Here is a 15,293-nt window from a genome sequence, read left to right as displayed (position 1 = left end):
TCAGTGAGTCGGAGAGGTGGTCGGTGAGTCGGAGAGGCGGTCGGTGAGTCCGAGAGGCGGTCGGTGAGTCAGAGAGACGGTCGGTGAGTCGGAGAGGCGGTCGGAGAGGCGGTCGGAGAGTCGGAGAGGCGGTCGGTGAGGCATTTGGTGAGTCGGAGAGGCGGTCGGTGAGTCGGAGAGGAGGTCGGTGAGTCGGAGAGGCGGTCGGTGAGTCGGAGAGGCGATCGGTGAGTCGGAGAGGCGGTCGGTGTGTCGGAGAGGCGGTCGGTGAGTCGGAGAGGCGGTCGGTGAGTCGGAGAGGCGGTCGGTGAGTCGGAGAGGCGGTCGGAGAGGCGGTCGGTGAGTCGGATAGGCAGTCGGTGAGTCGGAGAGGTGGTCGGTGAGTCGGAGAGGCAGTCGGAGAGGCGGTCGGAGAGGCGGTCGGTTAGTCGGAGAGGCGGTCGGTGAGTTGGAGAGGCGGTCGGTGAGTTGGAGAGACGGTCGGTGAGTCAGAGAGGCGGTCAGTGAGTCGGAGAGGCGGTCGGTGAGTCGGAGAGACGGTCGGTGAGTCGGAGAGGCGGTCGGTGTGTCGGAGAGGCGGTCGGTGAGTCAGAGAGGCGGTCGGTGAGTCGGAGACGCGGTCGGCGAGTCGGAGAGGCAGTCGGAGAGGCGGTCCGTGAGTCGGAGAGGCGGTCGGTGAGTCGGAGAGGCGGTCGGTGAGTCCAAGAGGCGGTCAGTGAGTCGGAGAGGCGGTCGGTGAGTCGGAGAGACGGTCGGTGAGTCGGAGAGGCGGTCGGTGTGTCGGAGAGGCGGTCGGTGAGTCCGAGAGCCGGTCGGTGAGTCGGAGAGGCGGTCGGTGAGTCGGAGAGACGGTCGGTGAGTCGGAGAGGCGGTCGGTGAGTCGGAGAGGCGGTCGGTGAGTCGGAGAGACGGTCGGTGAGTCGGAGAGGCGGTCGGTCAGTCGGAGAGGCGGTCGGTGAGTCGGAGAGGCGGTCGGTGAGTCGGAGAGGTGGTCGGTGAGTCGGAGAGGCGGTGGGTGAGTCGGAGAGGCGGTCGGTGAGTCGGAGAGGCGGTCGGAGAGGCGGTCGGAGAGGCGGTCGGTGAGTCGGAGAGGCGGTCGGTGAGTCGGAGAGGCGGTCGGTGAGTTGGTGAGTCGGAGAGGCGGTCGGTGAGTCGGAAAGGCTGTCGGTGAGTCGTAGAGGCAGTCGGAGAGGGGGTCGGTGAGTCGGAGAGGCGGTCAGTGAGGCAGTCGGTGAGTCGGAGAGGCGGTCGGTGAGTCGGAGAGGCGGTCAGGGAGGCATTCGGTGAGACGGAGAGGCAGTCGGTGAGTCGGAGAGGCGGTCGGTGAGGCATTCGGTGAGTCGGAGAGGTGGTCGGTGAGTCGGAGAGGCGGTCGGTGAGTCGGAGAGGTGGTCGGTGAGTCCGAGAGGCGGTCGGTGAGTCGGAGAGGCGGTCGGAGAGTCGGAGAGGCGGTCGGTGAGTCGGAGAGGCGGTCGGTGAGTCGGAGAGGCGGACGGTGAGTCGGAGAGGCGGTCGGTGAGTCGGATAGGCGGTCGGAGAGGCGGTCGGTGAGTCGGAGAGGCAGTCGGAGAGGCGGTCGGTGAGTCGGATAGGCGGTCGGTAAGTCGGAGAGGTGGTCGGTGAGTCGGAGAGGCAGTCGGAGAGGCGGTCGGAGAGGCGGAGAGGCGGTCGGTGAGTCCGAGAGGCGGTCGGTGAGTCGGAGAGGCGGTCGGTGAGGCAATCGGTGAGTCGGAGAGGCGGTTGATGAGTCGGAGAGGTGGTCGGTGAGGCATTCGGTGAGTCGGAGAGACGGTCTGTGAGGCGGTCGGTGAGTCGGAGAGGCGGTCGGTGAGTCGGAGAGGTGGTCGGTGAGTCAGAGAGGCAGTCAGAGAGGCGGTCAGTGAGTCGGAGAGGCAGTCGGAGAGGCGGTCGGAGAGGCGGTCGGTGAGTCGGAGAGGCGGTCGGTGAGTCGGTCGGTGAGTCGGAGAGACGGTCAGTGAGTCGGAGAGGTGGTCGGTGAGTCGGAGAGGCGGTCGGTGAGTCCGAGAGGCGGTCGGTGAGTCAGAGAGACGGTCGGTGAGTCGGAGAGGCGGTCGGAGAGGCGGTCGGAGAGTCGGAGAGGCGGTCGGTGAGGCATTTGGTGAGTCGGAGAGGCGGTCGGTGAGTCGGAGAGGAGGTCGGTGAGTCGGAGAGGCGGTCGGTGAGTCGGAGAGGCGATCGGTGAGTCGGAGAGGCGGTCGGTGTGTCGGAGAGGCGGTCGGTGAGTCGGAGAGGCGGTCGGTGAGTCGGAGAGGCGGTCGGTGAGTCGGAGAGGCGGTCGGAGAGGCGGTCGGTGAGTCGGATAGGCAGTCGGTGAGTCGGAGAGGTGGTCGGTGAGTCGGAGAGGCAGTCGGAGAGGCGGTCGGAGAGGCGGTCGGTTAGTCGGAGAGGCGGTCGGTGAGTTGGAGAGGCGGTCGGTGAGTTGGAGAGACGGTCGGTGAGTCAGAGAGGCGGTCAGTGAGTCGGAGAGGCGGTCGGTGAGTCGGAGAGACGGTCGGTGAGTCGGAGAGGCGGTCGGTGTGTCGGAGAGGCGGTCGGTGAGTCAGAGAGGCGGTCGGTGAGTCGGAGACGCGGTCGGCGAGTCGGAGAGGCAGTCGGAGAGGCGGTCCGTGAGTCGGAGAGGCGGTCGGTGAGTCGGAGAGGCGGTCGGTGAGTCCAAGAGGCGGTCGGTGAGTCGGAGAGCCGGTCGGTGAGTCGGAGAGGCGGTCGGTGAGTCGGAGAGACGGTCGGTGAGTCGGAGAGGCGGTCGGTGAGTCGGAGAGGCGGTCGGTGAGTCGGAGAGACGGTCGGTGAGTCGGAGAGGCGGTCGGTGAGTCGGAGAGGCGGTCGGTGAGTCGGAGAGGCGGTCGGTGAGTCGAGAGGCGGTCGGTGAGTCGGAGAGGCGGTGGGTGAGTCGGAGAGGCGGTCGGTGAGTCGGAGAGGCGGTCGGAGAGGCGGTCGGAGAGGCGGTCGGAGAGGCGGTCGGTTAGTCGGAGAGGCGGTCGGTGAGTCGGAGAGGCGGTCGGTGAGTCAGAGAGGCAGTCGGAGAGGCGGTCGGTGAGTCGGTGAGGCGGTTGGTGAGGCATTTGGTGACTCGGAGAGGCGGTCGGTGAGTCGGAGAGGCGGTCGGTGAGTCGGAGAGGCGGTCGGTGAGTCGGAGAGGCGGTCGGTGAGTCGGAGAGGCAGTCGGAGAGGCGGTCGGAGAGGCGGTCGGTTAGTCGGAGAGGCGGTCGGTGAGTCGGAGAGGCGGTCGGTGAGTCGGAGAGACGGTCGGTGAGTCAGAGAGGCGGTCAGTGAGTCGGAGAGGCGGTCGGTGAGTCGGAGAGACGGTCGGTGAGTCGGAGAGGCGGTCGGTGTGTCGGAGAGGCGGTCGGTGAGTCAGAGAGGCGGTTGGTGAGTCGGAGAGGCGGTCGGCGAGTCGGAGAGGCGGTCGGTGAGTCGGAGAGGCGGTCGGTGAGTCCGAGAGGCGGTCGGTGAGTCGGAGAGGCGGTCGGTGAGGCAATCGGTGAGTCGGAGAGGCGGTCGGAGAGTCGGAGAGGCGGTTGGTGAGTCGGAGAGGCGGTCGGTGAGGCGGTCGGTGAGTCGGAGAGGCGGTTGATGAGTCGGAGAGGTGGTCGGTGAGGCATTCGGTGAGTCGGAGAGACGGTCTGTGAGGCGGTCGGTGAGTCGGAGAGGCGGTCGGTGAGTCGGAGAGGTGGTCGGTGAGTCAGAGAGGCAGTCAGAAAGGCGGTCGGTGAGTCGGAGAGGCAGTCGGAGAGGTGGTCGGTGAGTCGGAGAGGCGGTCGGTGAGTCGGTCGGTGAGTCGGAGAGACGGTCGGTGAGTCGGAGAGGTGGTCGGTGAGTCGGAGAGGCGGTCGGTGAGTCCGAGAGGCGGTCGGTGAGTCGGAGAGACGGTCGGTGAGTCGGAGAGGCGGTCGGTGAGTCGGAGAGGCGATCGGTGAGTCGGAGAGGCGGTCGGTGTGTCGGAGAGGCGGTCGGTGAGTCGCAGAGGCGGTCGGTGAGTCGGAGAGGTGGTCGGTGAGTCGGAGAGGCAGTCGGAGAGGCGGTCGGTGAGTCGGAGAGGCGGTCGGTGAGTCGGAGAGGTGGTCGGTGAGTCGGAGAGGCTGTCGGAGAGGTGGTCGGAGAGGCGGTCGGTTAGTCGGAGAGGCGGTCGGTGAGTTGGAGAGGCGGTCGGTGAATTGGAGAGACGGTCGGTGAGTCAGAGAGGCGGTCGGCGAGTCGGAGAGACGGTCGGTGAGTCGGAGAGGCGGTCGGTGTGTCGGAGAGGCGGTCGGTGAGTCAGAGAGGCGGTCGGTGAGTCGGAGAGGCGGTCGGCGAGTCGGAGAGGCGGTCGGTGAGTCGGAGAGGCGGTCGGAGAGGCGGTCGGTGAGTCGGAGAGGCGGTCGGTGAGTCCGAGAGGCGGTCGGTGAGTCCGAGAGCCGGTCGGTGAGTCGGAGAGGCGGTCGGTGAGTCGGAGAGACGGTCGGTGAGTCGGAGAGGCGGTCGGTGAGTCGGAGAGGCGGTCGGTGAGTCGGAGAGACGGTCGGTGAGTCGGAGAGGCGGTCGGTCAGTCGGAGAGGCGGTCGGTGAGTCGGAGAGGCGGTCGGTGAGTCGGAGAGGTGGTCGGTGAGTCGGAGAGGCGGTGGGTGAGTCGGAGAGGCGGTCGGTGAGTCGGAGAGGCGGTCGGAGAGGCGGTCGGAGAGGCGGTCGGTGAGTCGGAGAGGCGGTCGGTGAGTCGGAGAGGCGGTCGGTGAGTTGGTGAGTCGGAGAGGCGGTCGGTGAGTCGGAAAGGCTGTCGGTGAGTCGTAGAGGCAGTCGGAGAGGGGGTCGGTGAGTCGGAGAGGCGGTCAGTGAGGCAGTCGGTGAGTCGGAGAGGCGGTCGGTGAGTCGGAGAGGCGGTCAGGGAGGCATTCGGTGAGACGGAGAGGCAGTCGGTGAGTCGGAGAGGCGGTCGGTGAGGCATTCGGTGAGTCGGAGAGGTGCTCGGTGAGTCGGAGAGGCGGTCGGTGAGTCGGAGAGGTGGTCGGTGAGTCCGAGAGGCGGTCGGTGAGTCGGAGAGGCGGTCGGAGAGTCGGAGAGGCGGTCGGTGAGTCGGAGAGGCGGTCGGTGAGTCGGAGAGGCGGTCGGTGAGTCGGAGAGGCGGACGGTGAGTCGGAGAGGCGGTCGGTGAGTCGGATAGGCGGTCGGAGAGGCGGTCGGTGAGTCGGAGAGGCAGTCGGAGAGGCGGTCGGTGAGTCGGATAGGCGGTCGGTAAGTCGGAGAGGTGGTCGGTGAGTCGGAGAGGCAGTCGGAGAGGCGGTCGGAGAGGCGGAGAGGCGGTCGGTGAGTCCGAGAGGCGGTCGGTGAGTCGGAGAGGCGGTCGGTGAGGCAATCGGTGAGTCGGAGAGGCGGTTGATGAGTCGGAGAGGTGGTCGGTGAGGCATTCGGTGAGTCGGAGAGACGGTCTGTGAGGCGGTCGGTGAGTCGGAGAGGCGGTCGGTGAGTCGGAGAGGTGGTCGGTGAGTCAGAGAGGCAGTCAGAGAGGCGGTCAGTGAGTCGGAGAGGCAGTCGGAGAGGCGGTCGGAGAGGCGGTCGGTGAGTCGGAGAGGCGGTCGGTGAGTCGGTCGGTGAGTCGGAGAGACGGTCAGTGAGTCGGAGAGGTGGTCGGTGAGTCGGAGAGGCGGTCGGTGAGTCCGAGAGGCGGTCGGTGAGTCAGAGAGACGGTCGGTGAGTCGGAGAGGCGGTCGGAGAGGCGGTCGGAGAGTCGGAGAGGCGGTCGGTGAGGCATTTGGTGAGTCGGAGAGGCGGTCGGTGAGTCGGAGAGGAGGTCGGTGAGTCGGAGAGGCGGTCGGTGAGTCGGAGAGGCGATCGGTGAGTCGGAGAGGCGGTCGGTGTGTCGGAGAGGCGGTCGGTGAGTCGGAGAGGCGGTCGGTGAGTCGGAGAGGCGGTCGGTGAGTCGGAGAGGCAGTCGGAGAGGCGGTCGGTGAGTCGGATAGGCAGTCGGTGAGTCGGAGAGGTGGTCGGTGAGTCGGAGAGGCAGTCGGAGAGGCGGTCGGAGAGGCGGTCGGTTAGTCGGAGAGGCGGTCGGTGAGTTGGAGAGGCGGTCGGTGAGTTGGAGAGACGGTCGGTGAGTCAGAGAGGCGGTCAGTGAGTCGGAGAGGCGGTCGGTGAGTCGGAGAGACGGTCGGTGAGTCGGAGAGGCGGTCGGTGTGTCGGAGAGGCGGTCGGTGAGTCGGAGAGGTGGTCGGTGAGTCAGAGAGGCAGTCAGAGAGGCGGTCAGTGAGTCGGAGAGGCAGTCGGAGAGGCGGTCGGAGAGGCGGTCGGTGAGTCGGAGAGGCGGTCGGTGAGTCGGTCGGTGAGTCGGAGAGACGGTCAGTGAGTCGGAGAGGTGGTCGGTGAGTCGGAGAGGCGGTCGGTGAGTCCGAGAGGCGGTCGGTGAGTCAGAGAGACGGTCGGTGAGTCGGAGAGGCGGTCGGAGAGGCGGTCGGAGAGTCGGAGAGGCGGTCGGTGAGGCATTTGGTGAGTCGGAGAGGCGGTCGGTGAGTCGGAGAGGAGGTCGGTGAGTCGGAGAGGCGGTCGGTGAGTCGGAGAGGCGATCGGTGAGTCGGAGAGGCGGTCGGTGTGTCGGAGAGGCGGTCGGTGAGTCGGAGAGGCGGTCGGTGAGTCGGAGAGGCGGTCGGTGAGTCGGAGAGGCAGTCGGAGAGGCGGTCGGTGAGTCGGATAGGCAGTCGGTGAGTCGGAGAGGTGGTCGGTGAGTCGGAGAGGCAGTCGGAGAGGCGGTCGGAGAGGCGGTCGGTTAGTCGGAGAGGCGGTCGGTGAGTTGGAGAGGCGGTCGGTGAGTTGGAGAGACGGTCGGTGAGTCAGAGAGGCGGTCAGTGAGTCGGAGAGGCGGTCGGTGAGTCGGAGAGACGGTCGGTGAGTCGGAGAGGCGGTCGGTGTGTCGGAGAGGCGGTCGGTGAGTCAGAGAGGCGGTCGGTGAGTCGGAGACGCGGTCGGCGAGTCGGAGAGGCAGTCGGAGAGGCGGTCCGTGAGTCGGAGAGGCGGTCGGTGAGTCGGAGAGGCGGTCGGTGAGTCCAAGAGGCGGTCGGTGAGTCGGAGAGCCGGTCGGTGAGTCGGAGAGGCGGTCGGTGAGTCGGAGAGACGGTCGGTGAGTCGGAGAGGCGGTCGGTGAGTCGGAGAGGCGGTCGGTGAGTCGGAGAGACGGTCGGTGAGTCGGAGAGGCGGTCGGTGAGTCGGAGAGGCGGTCGGTGAGTCGGAGAGGCGGTCGGTGAGTCGAGAGGCGGTCGGTGAGTCGGAGAGGCGGTGGGTGAGTCGGAGAGGCGGTCGGTGAGTCGGAGAGGCGGTCGGAGATTCGGAGAGGCGGTCGGCGAGTCGGAGAGGCGGTCGGTGAGTCGGAGAGGCGGTCGGTGAGTCCGAGAGGCGGTCGGTGAGTCGGAGAGGCGGTCGGTGAGGCAATCGGTGAGTCGGAGAGGCGGTCGGAGAGTCGGAGAGGCGGTTGGTGAGTCGGAGAGGCGGTCGGTGAGGCGGTCGGTGAGTCGGAGAGGCGGTTGATGAGTCGGAGAGGTGGTCGGTGAGGCATTCGGTGAGTCGGAGAGACGGTCTGTGAGGCGGTCGGTGAGTCGGAGAGGCGGTCGGTGAGTCGGAGAGGTGGTCGGTGAGTCAGAGAGGCAGTCAGAAAGGCGGTCGGTGAGTCGGAGAGGCAGTCGGAGAGGTGGTCGGTGAGTCGGAGAGGCGGTCGGTGAGTCGGTCGGTGAGTCGGAGAGACGGTCGGTGAGTCGGAGAGGTGGTCGGTGAGTCGGAGAGGCGGTCGGTGAGTCCGAGAGGCGGTCGGTGAGTCGGAGAGACGGTCGGTGAGTCGGAGAGGCGGTCGGTGAGTCGGAGAGGCGATCGGTGAGTCGGAGAGGCGGTCGGTGTGTCGGAGAGGCGGTCGGTGAGTCGCAGAGGCGGTCGGTGAGTCGGAGAGGCGGTCGGTGAGTCGGAGAGGCAGTCGGAGAGGCGGTCGGTGAGTCGGAGAGGCGGTCGGTGAGACGGAGAGGTGGTCGGTGAGTCGGAGAGGCTGTCGGAGAGGTGGTCGGAGAGGCGGTCGGTTAGTCGGAGAGGCGGTCGGTGAGTTGGAGAGGCGGTCGGTGAATTGGAGAGACGGTCGGTGAGTCAGAGAGGCGGTCGGCGAGTCGGAGAGACGGTCGGTGAGTCGGAGAGGCGGTCGGTGTGTCGGAGAGGCGGTCGGTGAGTCAGAGAGGCGGTCGGTGAGTCGGAGAGGCGGTCGGCGAGTCGGAGAGGCGGTCGGTGAGTCGGAGAGGCGGTCGGAGAGGCGGTCGGTGAGTCGGAGAGGCGGTCGGTGAGTCCGAGAGGCGGTCGGTGAGTCCGAGAGCCGGTCGGTGAGTCGGAGAGGCGGTCGGTGAGTCGGAGAGACGGTCGGTGAGTCGGAGAGGCGGTCGGTGAGTCGGAGAGGCGGTCGGTGAGTCGGAGAGACGGTCGGTGAGTCGGAGAGGCGGTCGGTCAGTCGGAGAGGCGGTCGGTGAGTCGGAGAGGCAGTCGGTGAGTCGGAGAGGTGGTCGGTGAGTCGGAGAGGCGGTGGGTGAGTCGGAGAGGCGGTCGGTGAGTCGGAGAGGCGGTCGGAGAGGCGGTCGGAGAGGCGGTCGGTGAGTCGGAGAGGCGGTCGGTGAGTCGGAGAGGCGGTCGGTGAGTTGGTGAGTCGGAGAGGCGGTCGGTGAGTCGGAAAGGCTGTCGGTGAGTCGTAGAGGCAGTCGGAGAGGGGGTCGGTGAGTCGGAGAGGCGGTCAGTGAGGCAGTCGGTGAGTCGGAGAGGCGGTCGGTGAGTCGGAGAGGCGGTCAGGGAGGCATTCGGTGAGACGGAGAGGCGGTCGGTGAGTCGGAGAGGCGGTCGGTGAGGCATTCGGTGAGTCGGAGAGGTGGTCGGTGAGTCGGAGAGGCGGTCGGTGAGTCGGAGAGGTGGTCGGTGAGTCCGAGAGGCGGTCGGTGAGTCGGAGAGGCGGTCGGAGAGTCGGAGAGGCGGTCGGTGAGTCGGAGAGGCGGTCGGTGAGTCGGAGAGGCGGTCGGTGAGTCGGAGAGGCGGACGGTGAGTCGGAGAGGCGGTCGGTGAGTCGGATAGGCGGTCGGAGAGGCGGTCGGTGAGTCGGAGAGGCAGTCGGAGAGGCGGTCGGTGAGTCGGATAGGCGGTCGGTAAGTCGGAGAGGTGGTCGGTGAGTCGGAGAGGCAGTCGGAGAGGCAGTCGGAGAGGCGGAGAGGCGGTCGGTGAGTCCGAGAGGCGGTCGGTGAGTCGGAGAGGCGGTCGGTGAGGCAATCGGTGAGTCGGAGAGGCGGTTGATGAGTCGGAGAGGTGGTCGGTGAGGCATTCGGTGAGTCGGAGAGACGGTCTGTGAGGCGGTCGGTGAGTCGGAGAGGCGGTCGGTGAGTCGGAGAGGTGGTCGGTGAGTCAGAGAGGCAGTCAGAGAGGCGGTCAGTGAGTCGGAGAGGCAGTCGGAGAGGCGGTCGGAGAGGCGGTCGGTGAGTCGGAGAGGCGGTCGGTGAGTCGGTCGGTGAGTCGGAGAGACGGTCAGTGAGTCGGAGAGGTGGTCGGTGAGTCGGAGAGGCGGTCGGTGAGTCCGAGAGGCGGTCGGTGAGTCAGAGAGACGGTCGGTGAGTCGGAGAGGCGGTCGGAGAGGCGGTCGGAGAGTCGGAGAGGCGGTCGGTGAGGCATTTGGTGAGTCGGAGAGGCGGTCGGTGAGTCGGAGAGGAGGTCGGTGAGTCGGAGAGGCGGTCGGTGAGTCGGAGAGGCGATCGGTGAGTCGGAGAGGCGGTCGGTGTGTCGGAGAGGCGGTCGGTGAGTCGGAGAGGCGGTCGGTGAGTCGGAGAGGCGGTCGGTGAGTCGGAGAGGCAGTCGGAGAGGCGGTCGGTGAGTCGGATAGGCAGTCGGTGAGTCGGAGAGGTGGTCGGTGAGTCGGAGAGGCAGTCGGAGAGGCGGTCGGAGAGGCGGTCGGTTAGTCGGAGAGGCGGTCGGTGAGTTGGAGAGGCGGTCGGTGAGTTGGAGAGACGGTCGGTGAGTCAGAGAGGCGGTCAGTGAGTCGGAGAGGCGGTCGGTGAGTCGGAGAGACGGTCGGTGAGTCGGAGAGGCGGTCGGTGTGTCGGAGAGGCGGTCGGTGAGTCAGAGAGGCGGTCGGTGAGTCGGAGACGCGGTCGGCGAGTCGGAGAGGCAGTCGGAGAGGCGGTCCGTGAGTCGGAGAGGCGGTCGGTGAGTCGGAGAGGCGGTCGGTGAGTCCAAGAGGCGGTCGGTGAGTCGGAGAGCCGGTCGGTGAGTCGGAGAGGCGGTCGGTGAGTCGGAGAGACGGTCGGTGAGTCGGAGAGGCGGTCGGTGAGTCGGAGAGGCGGTCGGTGAGTCGGAGAGACGGTCGGTGAGTCGGAGAGGCGGTCGGTGAGTCGGAGAGGCGGTCGGTGAGTCGGAGAGGCGGTCGGTGAGTCGAGAGGCGGTCGGTGAGTCGGAGAGGCGGTGGGTGAGTCGGAGAGGCGGTCGGTGAGTCGGAGAGGCGGTCGGAGAGGCGGTCGGAGAGGCGGTCGGAGAGGCGGTCGGTTAGTCGGAGAGGCGGTCGGTGAGTCGGAGAGGCGGTCGGGGAGTCGGAGAGACGGTCGGTGAGTCAGAGAGGCGGTCGGTGAGTCGGAGAGGCGGTCGGTGAGTCGGAGAGGCGGTCGGTGAGTCGGAGAGGCGGACGGTGAGTCGGAGAGGCGGTCGGTGAGTCGGAGAGGCGGTCGGAGAGGCGGTCGGTGAGTCGGAGAGGCAGTCGGAGAGGCGGTCGGTGAGTCGGATAGGCGGTCGGTGAGTCGGAGAGGTGGTCAGTGAGTCGGAGAGGCAGTCGGAGAGGCGGTCGGAGAGGCGGTCGGTTAGTCGGAGAGGCGGTCGGTGAGTCGGAGAGGCAGTCGGTGAGTCGGAGAGACGGTCGGTGAGTCAGAGAGGCGGTCAGTGAGTCCGAGAGGCGGTCGGTGAGTCGGAGAGACGGTCGGTGAGTCGGAGAGGCGGTCGGTGTGTCGGAGAGGCGGTCGGTGAGTCAGAGAGGCGGTTGGTGAGTCGGAGAGGCGGTCGGCGAGTCGGAGAGGCGGTCGGTGAGTCGGCGAGGCGGTCGGAGAGGCGGTCGGTGAGTCGAAGAGGCGGTCGGTGAGTCTGAGAGGCGGTCGGTGAGTCCGAGAGCCGGTCGGTGAGTCAGAGAGGCGGTCGGTGAGTCAGAGAGGCAGTCGGAGAGGCGGTCGGTGAGTCGGTGAGGCGGTTGGTGAGGCATTTGGTGACTCGGAGAGGCGGTCGGTGAGTCGGAGAGGCGGTCGGTGAGTCGGAGAGGCGGTCGGTGAGTCGGAGAGGCGGTCGGAGAGGCGGTCGGTGAGTCGGAGACGCGGTCGGTGAGTCGGAGAGGCGGTCGGTGAGTCGGAGAGGCGGTCGGTGAGTCGGAGAGGCAGTCGGTGAGTCGGAGAGGCGGTCGGTGAGTCGGAGATACGGTCAGTGAGTTGGAGAGGCGGTCGGTGAGTCGGAGAGGCGGTCGGTGAGTCGGAGAGGCGGTCGGTGAGTCGGAGAAGCGGTCAGTGAGTCCGAGAGGCGGTCGGTGAGTAGGAGAGGCGGTCAGTGAGGCAAACGGTGAGTCGGAGAGGCGGTCGGAGAGTCGGAGAGGCGGTCGGTGAGTCGGAGAGGCGGTCGGTGAGGCGGTCTGTGAGTCGGAGAGGCGGTTGATGAGTCGGAGAGGTGGTCGGTGAGGCATTCGGTGAGTCGGAGAGACGGTCTGTGAGGCGGTCGGTGAGTCGGAGAGGCGGTCGGTGAGTCGGAGAGGTGGTCGGTGAGTCAGAGAGGCAGTCAGAGAGGCGGTCGGTGAGTCGGAGAGGCAGTCGGAGAGGCGGTCGGAGAGGCGGTCGGTGAGTCGGAGAGGCGGTCGGTGAGTCGGTCGGTGAGTCGGAGAGACGGTCGGTGAGTCGGAGAGGCGGTCGGTGAGTCGGAGAGGCGGTCGGTGAGTCCGAGAGGCGGTCGGTGAGTCGGAGAGACGTTCGGTGAGTCGGAGAGGCGGTCGGTGAGTCGGAGATGCGGTCGGAGAGGCGGTCGGAGAGTCGGAGAGGCGGTCGGTGAGTCGGAGAGACGGTCGGTGAGTCGGAGAGGCGGTCGGTGAGTCGGAGAGGCGGTCGGTGAGTCGGAGAGGCGGTCGGTGAGTCGAGAGGCGGTCGGTGAGTCGGAGAGGCGGTGGGTGAGTCGGAGAGGCGGTCGGTGAGTCGGAGAGGCGGTCGGAGAGGCGGTCGGAGAGGCGGTCGGAGAGGCGGTCGGTTAGTCGGAGAGGCGGTCGGTGAGTCGGAGAGGCGGTCGGGGAGTCGGAGAGACGGTCGGTGAGTCAGAGAGGCGGTCGGTGAGTCGGAGAGGCGGTCGGTGAGTCGGAGAGGCGGTCGGTGAGTCGGAGAGGCGGACGGTGAGTCGGAGAGGCGGTCGGTGAGTCGGAGAGGCGGTCGGAGAGGCGGTCGGTGAGTCGGAGAGGCAGTCGGAGAGGCGGTCGGTGAGTTGGAGAGGCGGTCGGTGAGTTGGAGAGACGGTCGGTGAGTCAGAGAGGCGGTCGGTGAGTCGGAGAGGCGGTCGGTGAGGCAATCGGTGAGTCCGAGAGGCGGTTGATGAGTCGGAGAGGTGGTCGGTGAGGCATTCGGTGAGTCGGAGAGACGGTCTGTGAGGCGGTCGGTGAGTCGGAGAGGCGGTCGGTGAGTCGGAGAGGTGGTCGGTGAGTCAGAGAGGCAGTCAGAGAGGCGGTCAGTGAGTCGGAGAGGCAGTCGGAGAGGCGGTCGGAGAGGCGGTCGGTGAGTCGGAGAGGCGGTCGGTGAGTCGGAGAGGCGGTCGGTGAGTCGGAGAGGCAGTCGGAGAGGCGGTCGGAGAGGCGGTCGGTTAGTCGGAGAGGCGGTCGGTGAGTCGGAGAGGCGGTCGGTGAGTCGGAGAGACGGTCGGTGAGTCAGAGAGGCGGTCAGTGAGTCGGAGAGGCGGTCGGTGAGTCGGAGAGACGGTCGGTGAGTCGGAGAGGCGGTCGGTGTGTCGGAGAGGCGGTCGGTGAGTCAGAGAGGCGGTTGGTGAGTCGGAGAGGCGGTCGGCGAGTCGGAGAGGCGGTCGGTGAGTCGGCGAGGCGGTCGGAGAGGCGGTCGGTGAGTCGAAGAGGCGGTCGGTGAGTCTGAGAGGCGGTCGGTGAGTCCGAGAGCCGGTCGGTGAGTCGGAGAGGCGGTCGGTGAGTCAGAGAGGCAGTCGGAGAGGCGGTCGGTGAGTCGGTGAGGCGGTTGGTGAGGCATTTGGTGACTCGGAGAGGCGGTCGGTGAGTCGGAGAGGCGGTCGGTGAGTCGGAGAGGCGGTCGGTGAGTCGGAGAGGCGGTCGGAGAGGCGGTCGGTGAGTCGGAGACGCGGTCGGTGAGTCGGAGAGGCGGTCGGTGAGTCGGAGAGGCGGTCGGTGAGTCGGAGAGGCAGTCGGTGAGTCGGAGAGGCGGTCGGTGAGTCGGAGATACGGTCAGTGAGTTGGAGAGGCGGTCGGTGAGTCGGAGAGCGCGGTCGGTGAGTCGGAGAGGCGGTCGGTGAGTCGGAGAAGCGGTCGGTGAGTCCGAGAGGCGGTCGGTGAGTAGGAGAGGCGGTCAGTGAGGCAAACGGTGAGTCGGAGAGGCGGTCGGAGAGTCGGAGAGGCGGTCGGTGAATCGGAGAGGCGGTCGGTGAGGCGGTCGGTGAGTCGGAGAGGCGGTTGATGAGTCGGAGAGGTGGTCGGTGAGGCATTCGGTGAGTCGGAGAGACGGTCTGTGAGGCGGTCGGTGAGTCGGAGAGGCGGTCGGTGAGTCGGAGAGGTGGTCGGTGAGTCAGAGAGGCAGTCAGAGAGGCGGTCGGTGAGTCGGAGAGGCAGTCGGAGAAGCGGTCGGAGAGGCGGTCGGTGAGTCGGAGAGGCGGTCGGTGAGTCGGTCGGTGAGTCGGAGAGACGGTCGGTGAGTCGGAGAGGCGGTCGGTGAGTCGGAGAGGCGGTCGGTGAGTCCGAGAGGCGGTCGGTGAGTCGGAGAGACGGTCGGTGAGTCGGAGAGGCGGTCGGTGAGTCGGAGAGGCGGTCGGAGAGGCGGTCGGAGAGTCGGAGAGGCGGTCGGTGAGTCGGAGAGACGGTCGGTGAGTCGGAGAGGCGGTCGGTGAGTCGGAGAGGCGGTCGGTGAGTCGGAGAGGCGGTCGGTGAGTCGAGAGGCGGTCGGTGAGTCGGAGAGGCGGTGGGTGAGTCGGAGAGGCGGTCGGTGAGTCGGAGAGGCGGTCGGAGAGGCGGTCGGAGAGGCGGTCGGAGAGGCGGTCGGTTAGTCGGAGAGGCGGTCGGTGAGTCGGAGAGGCGGTCGGGGAGTCGGAGAGACGGTCGGTGAGTCAGAGAGGCGGTCGGTGAGTCGGAGAGGCGGTCGGTGAGTCGGAGAGGCGGTCGGTGAGTCGGAGAGGCGGACGGTGAGTCGGAGAGGCGGTCGGTGAGTCGGAGAGGCGGTCGGAGAGGCGGTCGGTGAGTCGGAGAGGCAGTCGGAGAGGCGGTCGGTGAGTCGGATAGGCGGTCGGTGAGTCGGAGAGGTGGTCGGTGAGTCGGAGAGGCAGTCGGAGAGGCGGTCGGAGAGGCGGTCGGTTAGTCGGAGAGGCGGTCGGTGAGTCGGAGAGGCGGTCGGTGAGTCGGAGAGACGGTCGGTGAGTCAGAGAGGCGGTCAGTGAGTCGGAGAGGCGGTCGGTGAGTCGGAGAGACGGTCGGTGAGTCGGAGAGGCGGTCGGTGTGTCGGAGAGGCGGTCGGTGAGTCAGAGAGGCGGTTGGTGAGTCGGAGAGGCGGTCGGCGAGTCGGAGAGGCGGTCGGTGAGTCGGCGAGGCGGTCGGAGAGGCGGTCGGTGAGTCGAAGAGGCGGTCGGTGAGTCTGAGAGGCGGTCGGTGAGTCCGAGAGCCGGTCGGTGAGTCGGAGAGGCGGTCGGTGAGTCAGAGAGGCAGTCGGAGAGGCGGTCGGTGAGTCGGTGAGGTGGTTGGTGAGGCATTTGGTGACTCGGAGAGGCGGTCGGTGAGTCGGAGAGGCGGTCGGTGAGTCGGAGAGGCGGTCGGTGAGTCGGAGATGCGGTCGGAGAGGCGGTCGGTGAGTCGGAGACGCGGTCGGTGAGTCGGAGAGGCGGTCGGTGAGTCGGAGAGGCGGTCGGTGAGTCGGAGAGGCAGTCGGTGAGTCGGAGAGGCGGTCGGTGAGTCGGAGATACGGTCAGTGAGTTGGAGAGGCGGTCGGTGAGTCGGAGAGCGCGGTCGGTGAGCCGGAGAGGCGGTCGGTGAGTCGGAGAAGCGGTCGGTGAGTCCGAGAGGCGGTCGGTGAGTAGGAGAGGCGGTCAGTGAG

This window comes from Pristiophorus japonicus, chromosome 16 (genome assembly GCF_044704955.1).
Source record: "Pristiophorus japonicus isolate sPriJap1 chromosome 16, sPriJap1.hap1, whole genome shotgun sequence".
Classification (NCBI taxonomy): domain Eukaryota; kingdom Metazoa; phylum Chordata; class Chondrichthyes; family Pristiophoridae; genus Pristiophorus; species Pristiophorus japonicus.
This window is presented reverse-complemented; position numbering follows the sequence as displayed.